Source organism: Ptychodera flava, chromosome 20 (assembly GCF_041260155.1).
Source record: "Ptychodera flava strain L36383 chromosome 20, AS_Pfla_20210202, whole genome shotgun sequence".
In the NCBI taxonomy this organism is placed as follows: domain Eukaryota; kingdom Metazoa; phylum Hemichordata; class Enteropneusta; family Ptychoderidae; genus Ptychodera; species Ptychodera flava.
The window spans coordinates 23561514-23568306 of NC_091947.1; positions in this window are offsets into that span (position 1 = coordinate 23561514).

Consider the following 6793-nt stretch of genomic DNA (forward strand, 5'->3'; position numbering starts at 1 on the left):
TGGTCAATTAAAAGAGTGGTCAAAGTGATAGGGTCTTTATGGTAAAGCTAGGCTGTAAGATTCCTCATGTGCTATTTATAGCAATTATGCAATCTGTGTAAACAGTGCAATGAAAGTGTAACATGATTCCTTATAATGCTTTTGATGACCTTGAACTTCTTAAGTTTCAAACATTTGTCTCTTCAGTGTGCTTTGTCTGAGTACGTACAGTCTCAACTTATTCAACAGAACTTACTTACAATGTTAATTTGAAAGTTAAAATGTGCTTGATTAATAGGATGAAAATACTGATATTGAAAGATAACGAGCTCAAGATTCTTTATAACCTGACAGATATGCTGTTTTTTTATGATGTAAATCTTGATTTAAGCAAGTCTTGTTTACTTTAATTGGAATGTAATTAACTCTCGTTTATTTGCTATTATAGACTAATGTAGTCTGATGAAATATGCAAATCTGTATTTTTACGGAATTTTTCTCCATTTTTGGTCAGGCCATCCTGAAATGAGCTATCAAAGATATCCACCTTCTTCATCAATACATGAGTCACAAAAAGTTATTCTGTACATAACACAGCAGAACTCTGTCAACTGTTGAGTCGCTTGTTTTTTTCAAAACCGCTGGTCAGACAGCTTTAATATTTGGTTTACATGTCCCTAGGATGACCTTAGTGAGATAATTTCATACAGTCAGGAAATACTTAATTTTGTATCCATGTCTATAGTAGCTTCAGGGACTTTGGCCCTATGTTTAAAATCACTGGTCAGACAGCTTTAATATTTGGTATAGAGATCCCCAGGATATCCTTAGTGAGATAATTTCATACAATCAGGAAATACTTATAATTCTATATCCATGTCTATAGTAGCTTTATGGACATTGGCCCTCTGTTCCTAAAGATATGTGACTTCTTCTCCAAAATTTTTCTATAAGCTGTATCAACAATGCTCAGGAATGTCAATGGTCCAGGTCTTTTTGAGGCTTGCTTCCCATTCTTTCTTATGGGAAACTCTTCTGTTCAACTTAATCAACTGTTTAAATTCATCAGGAATTTTCAACGTGTCTCTTACTTTTACCTTCCAACTATGGCACTATGACATATGCTAAACATCATGACATTTATGATAGCATTCAATTTTCTGTAATCCAGGGTGATTTTGCAATGTTTTGATTGAAAGATGTTGGCATAATATTGCTGTACTTAAACATCACTCGTCAGCTCACATTTGGTTATACCAATGTGAGATTATTATATAAGCTGAAGTCGGTGGCGTCTGTATGTATGTATGTATGTATGTATGTATGTATGTACAGTATGTCCATCAACTTCAAAAACTCACGAACCGCTGCTCTTTTTAGTGCGGTATTTGGTCTGTGGATGCATTCTCGGCTGTAGATGGGATTTTGTTCAAATGAAGTTTGCAGTGCCCAAATTATGCAAATGAGCTTAAAAATGTGAAAATGGTCAAAAATCAATAACTCAAGAACCGCTGGTTTGATTGCTTTGAAAATTAGTATGCAAGTACCTTAGGTAGACCTTATACAGTTATATGTATATCGTGAAAAATCTTGAATTTTGTATTTTTGCTGAATTTTTTGATAATGAAAGACTGTATAAGAGATATATTCATACCGGCTGGGACGTCGCCCAGGGTAACAAGGTCCCGACCAGCTACACGGGACACAGTAGCTCAAAAACCGTGTGTCCCTCGGATTATCCTTCGGGATGTTACTAAGACCTCATACGTGCAATCAGAGGGCAATTTTTATCACAGAAATGGAGAAAGCTACAAGAAAATTAAACCATGCAAATTGCTACTGACGGACTGTTTAAATTCATCTCCAGCTTGTGATTATACAGGTTCTATTACAAAGTGTGGTATTAAAAACTGCAAAACTTGTAGTATGCTCATCACTACAGAACAGTTCAGTAGTAGTTTGACAGGGAAGACCTATTCTACCAAATGTCTGGAACCTCTGAATTGCACAACCAAAAACGTAATCTATGGAATTGAGTGTTCATTGTGTGGGCTCGTTTATGTTGGTGAAACAAGAAACAGCTTACGATCTAGAATGAACGGACATCGTAGTGGAGTGAATCGATCTTTGGATGTGCAACTTTATAAGCATTTTAACCAGGACGATCACTCCACTTTGTCCATGCGTGTCCGTATTCTTGAAAAAATATACCATCCAACCAACAGCCCCACACTTATCACCATTCCGTAGACAGAGAGAATACCACTGGATTAGACAATTAGGTACCGCAATGCCTTATGGTTGTAATGACAACATCAAAGATATAGGAAATCTCTCAAGTCTTGGTTGTTCAGAAGTGAATGTGATGGGCCTATTTGAGTCTTCTGTCCGTAGAAGACGTAGTCATAGGCGTTACCATTGGCCTAAATTGGATACATCTACCTCCAACTGCCATGACAAATTTCATGAACTGCTTCTTTTATTACAGAAGCCTTTAGGTCTCCATCACATTCGTACTTCATTATTTGCTCTTTCCATCAAGGACTTGAGAAGGTTGCATGCCTATGCATTGGGATTGTCTTTGACAGATCCGAACAAACAACCGTACAGACTGGTCAGTATTATTGCTGATATTGCACTATACAGACTATACAAGCCTGTTCGTGCTGAACCTATGACTGATGATCATCGTCATTTCATACATCTTCCATTTACTAACAAAGGAATTGATGCCATTAATATCAGCAATATACTTCACAACAAAAAGGTTACATCAACTATACCTGTATACTTTAAGAACCAGTCTGTACCTATTCTGTCATACACCAAGACAATCTCCAATGAAATATTCAATTACAATAAGGCATTGCGGCACTTAAAATTGATGAATTCCTTCAAACACCAGCATCCTGTGACTGCTCTACGTCTCCCTTCAAATATACTCCAGTTGGCCATGTCATCACTGGTGATCTGAACTTGGTTGAACATCATCACCTTCGTAAGATATTATCTTGTGGACCTAAGTTCAGAGAACCTCGCAGGATCAACTGGAACCATAATTTTAAGATCATTATGGACTCTGTTGAAGAATATGCCAGGAAATGGGCTAAAAGGGAGGATGTAGAGTTGGACACACTGTCAGAATGGGTCAAATCTGTGAGGAAAATAGTGCGTGGCCGTATTGGTCGACTAAGATCACATGTTTGCAGAAGACCCTATTCTGTATTTAAAGATCCTGATGCTGTTAAGTGTTTGAATGATATCCATGACAAATATGTTGTCGTTCCTGCTGATAAAGCTGCCAATAACATTGTATTTGTCTGTAAGAAGTATTATTTTGAATGTCTTATAGACGAACTTGGTGTAACTAAGACCTCCACCAACTCCACTTACAGATGTTCAGCAAATCTGAAATTTTGGCAAACCATAAGTCATTCATGGATTATTTTAATATTACAACAAAAAGGATAACCATAATAAGTTGCCTAGCTTATACTGGATACCAAAGCTCCGCAAAACACCTTACAAAGCTAGGTTTATCGCAGGATCTTCAAAATGTTCAACAACAGAGTTATCAAGATACTGACTTCTGTTCTTTGTACTGTTAATCCTTACAGTTGTAACATATTAGTGAGCTCCCTTCTCCATAACTCTGTTAGTTCTTGCTAAAGGACCCGGGATCCTAATTTTCCATGGGATTTGGAGTTGTACAAGAGCCATGTTCACTTCCATGTTCACTGCTAACTGACTAAAGTTCAAATGAATAATGCGTGGCTATACTATTATATAATCAGCCCATTGTAAAGGCAGGAAAATATTTACATAACAAAGCAAAGGCACAGGTCAGCTCACTTGACCTAGGATCTAACAAAGAGAGTCAGGTTGGTCTGTGTACAGTCATGACATGCACAAAAGCAATGGCAAAAGGGATGGTACAATTGAAACTGTATACATTTTCCTGGCACGTGTGTGTAAATGAAAATAGCTTTTGAGAATTAAAGGGTACAGGAGAATGTGTTAATTCTCCATAGGTAAATGTCACTGACTTTTCCATATTGAAACCTGCTATATTTCACTCAGTTCTTATCAAAGCTCATGCCAACATGCAAAAACATGAACTTAAGTCTGAAAAAGTGTAAACTGTGCGAAAAAAAACAGGAAAAAAATTTCGACAAAAGGTATGGAACCAAAAAATTCCATAAAAAATATGTTTAATTTCTGCAGATTTTCTACAGAAAATTATCAGCAAACTTCAATAGAATTTAAAGTTTCTGTACACATTAAAATTCTATAAACTTTAAATTTTTCTACAGAATTGTATTGAAAATTTTCAATTGAATTTCAATAGAAGCATATTTCCATCGGATTTCCATAAAATATACAGAATTTCTATAGAATATCGCCTCAAATTTCTCCCAGTGCTTGGTAAGATCATCTTTGTCGGCGCCTGTCAGCTCCCACGACTTAGCTATATCTCGACCTTCCTGCCCTATCCAAATCAGTAGATAGCGGATTTTCTTCTTTTAGTTGGTGGATGCTAAAGGACCTTCGAAGTATAGCTCGCACAGGCTTTTGAAGTTGGCAAGGGCAGTGCTGGGATCTGCAGCATGCCAGTCCATCTTGGGAGTTGGTTACCCGCTGAGTTCGGCCATGTTGCGCAATACGAAGGGTAACTGCGTAACGTATGGGGTGTTCTCAGATCACGTCGCAATTGTTTACGGATCCAGCGATGAGGGACAGATTATCGGCTGGATCCCACTCCTGACACCGTGTTATGTTCTTAGGTGAACATTTGGGTTTTATTCTAGTGACGACTGGACGACTGACGTTTAGTTGAACACAAACAAGTAAACTTTATTCAAGAGACGTAGACATGCTACATACATCCGCCACGCCATGTGGGGAGAGAGTGTGTGCCGGATGGCGGGGAACTTTATCATGTGACTACATTTGCATATATGAAAGGATACATTCAGCATGCATACATTAATTAACTCAATAACACAACAATTACATATTTTAATACTTAATGACCTTAAGAATTGATCTGTTGTGAATATTGTTCATTATGTTGATCATAACAGATTCAATTAAGTTGCAAACATGTGGCAAAGGTTCAAATTTGCACATAAATGCAATATATGATGAAACCTGTGAGCACTTTCAGTTCATATCCAGGTTACTGTATTGCCAAAAGATGTTCAACTTGACAGCTTGTATGTCATATTACATATTACTATCTTACCAGGATATTGATGGTGCAAATACAGCGATCTGCACTGATTGGTCAAGACGTGAAATAACCTAGGTTTATTGGTGATTAGCAGTGTTGGCCCGTGCGCAAGCTCTTGGCAAGAGCAAAAATAATATTTTGACGCTCCATGACAGAATTCAACATTACACTACCGTATTCCTCCGATTCTAAGACCCAGGGTCAGCAACATGAAATGGTTGTAATTATCAGGGGGGTCTTATAATCGAGCCATCCCCTGTTTTGAACTAACACTGCTAATTTATGCTAATTTATTCACGTCAATTCAGCATTACTCGAGACTTTCACACATTTTTTGGCAGAACGTACTAAAGCTTACTTATATGAGCAACATCTGACAAATTATTCTCGAGAATACACAAAGTTGAAAATACATGTAAATGGCAACCGTTCCTTCAAAGATAAAACACAGCGATCTAGCGATGACTTCCCAATTAACCTAACTGACTTGTTAGTTTTTAATCGCTGTTAAAATTTCAACTGTTCAAACAATCTTTGTCTGATCAAATGACTTGTGAGGTGAAAAAACAAACTTTGAAACAATTCTTGAAAGACGTAGACAGTTCAAAAGTCAATCATGTATTCACCAGATTGGCATCATGCAGTATAACTCATGGCATATACAAAATATGCATTTGCTGTACGTAAAAATAACCAACCTTTCTTTCAATCTAAGGTCTGTGTCGAGTAAAATAATGATATGGCAATGAAATTCATGGTTGTCAACGGTCAGAATTCATGATCCAAGGCAAAAACTGTTAGCTTCGAACAGTAAACCCGTGCATGAAATGGTAATCCATCGTGGATCAGCTTGCAGCATTCAGTAAAGCAATATGGCAGTCACTGTGGACTATTCTATTATATTGAGTAGGGGCCGCAGAAGGTTAAAAACGGAATGAAATAGAAAGAAAAGTACAAGGATAAAATTTAGTTTTGCCTGCCGTTCCAGTAAACAAATGTCAATGTCACATCATTTTGGCATCTTTAATGATTTTCCTAGCTCTTAAAGGAAATTTTAACCACTAAATAATTTACAGCGCACTATGCTCATGCTTACACACCCTGCCTAACAAATAGTATCTCCATCACAGCTTTTCAATAGGCTCAAACAAAGGGCAAACGACCTTGAAAGTGTCAATGGGCAATCAGCAACATCAGCCGTCATTCGAAATATAGGCTCTTCTAAATCGTGGCCAGTCAGCTACAACTTTGTATTAGTGATCGTTGAAGTCATAGTATTGTCAATTTTTGAGTTGTTATTTGTTTGCTTTTTGAACTGAACTATGGAGGGGTCTTATATACGGATGTATAGCATTTTCTAAAATCCTCAAAAGTGGGGGAGGGTCTTATACTCGAGCGGGGTCTTACAGTCGGAGGAATACGGTATTATGATACTGGTATAATGGCAATAGCGACAGTATACCACTCGGTTTTGGCCAGTTCACTTCATATATGCACTCACTATCCCTCATGCATACTAGTATATATTGTGAACTGGTCAAATCTCGTGGTGTACTTTTGCTAGGTGTGATTTATTGCATA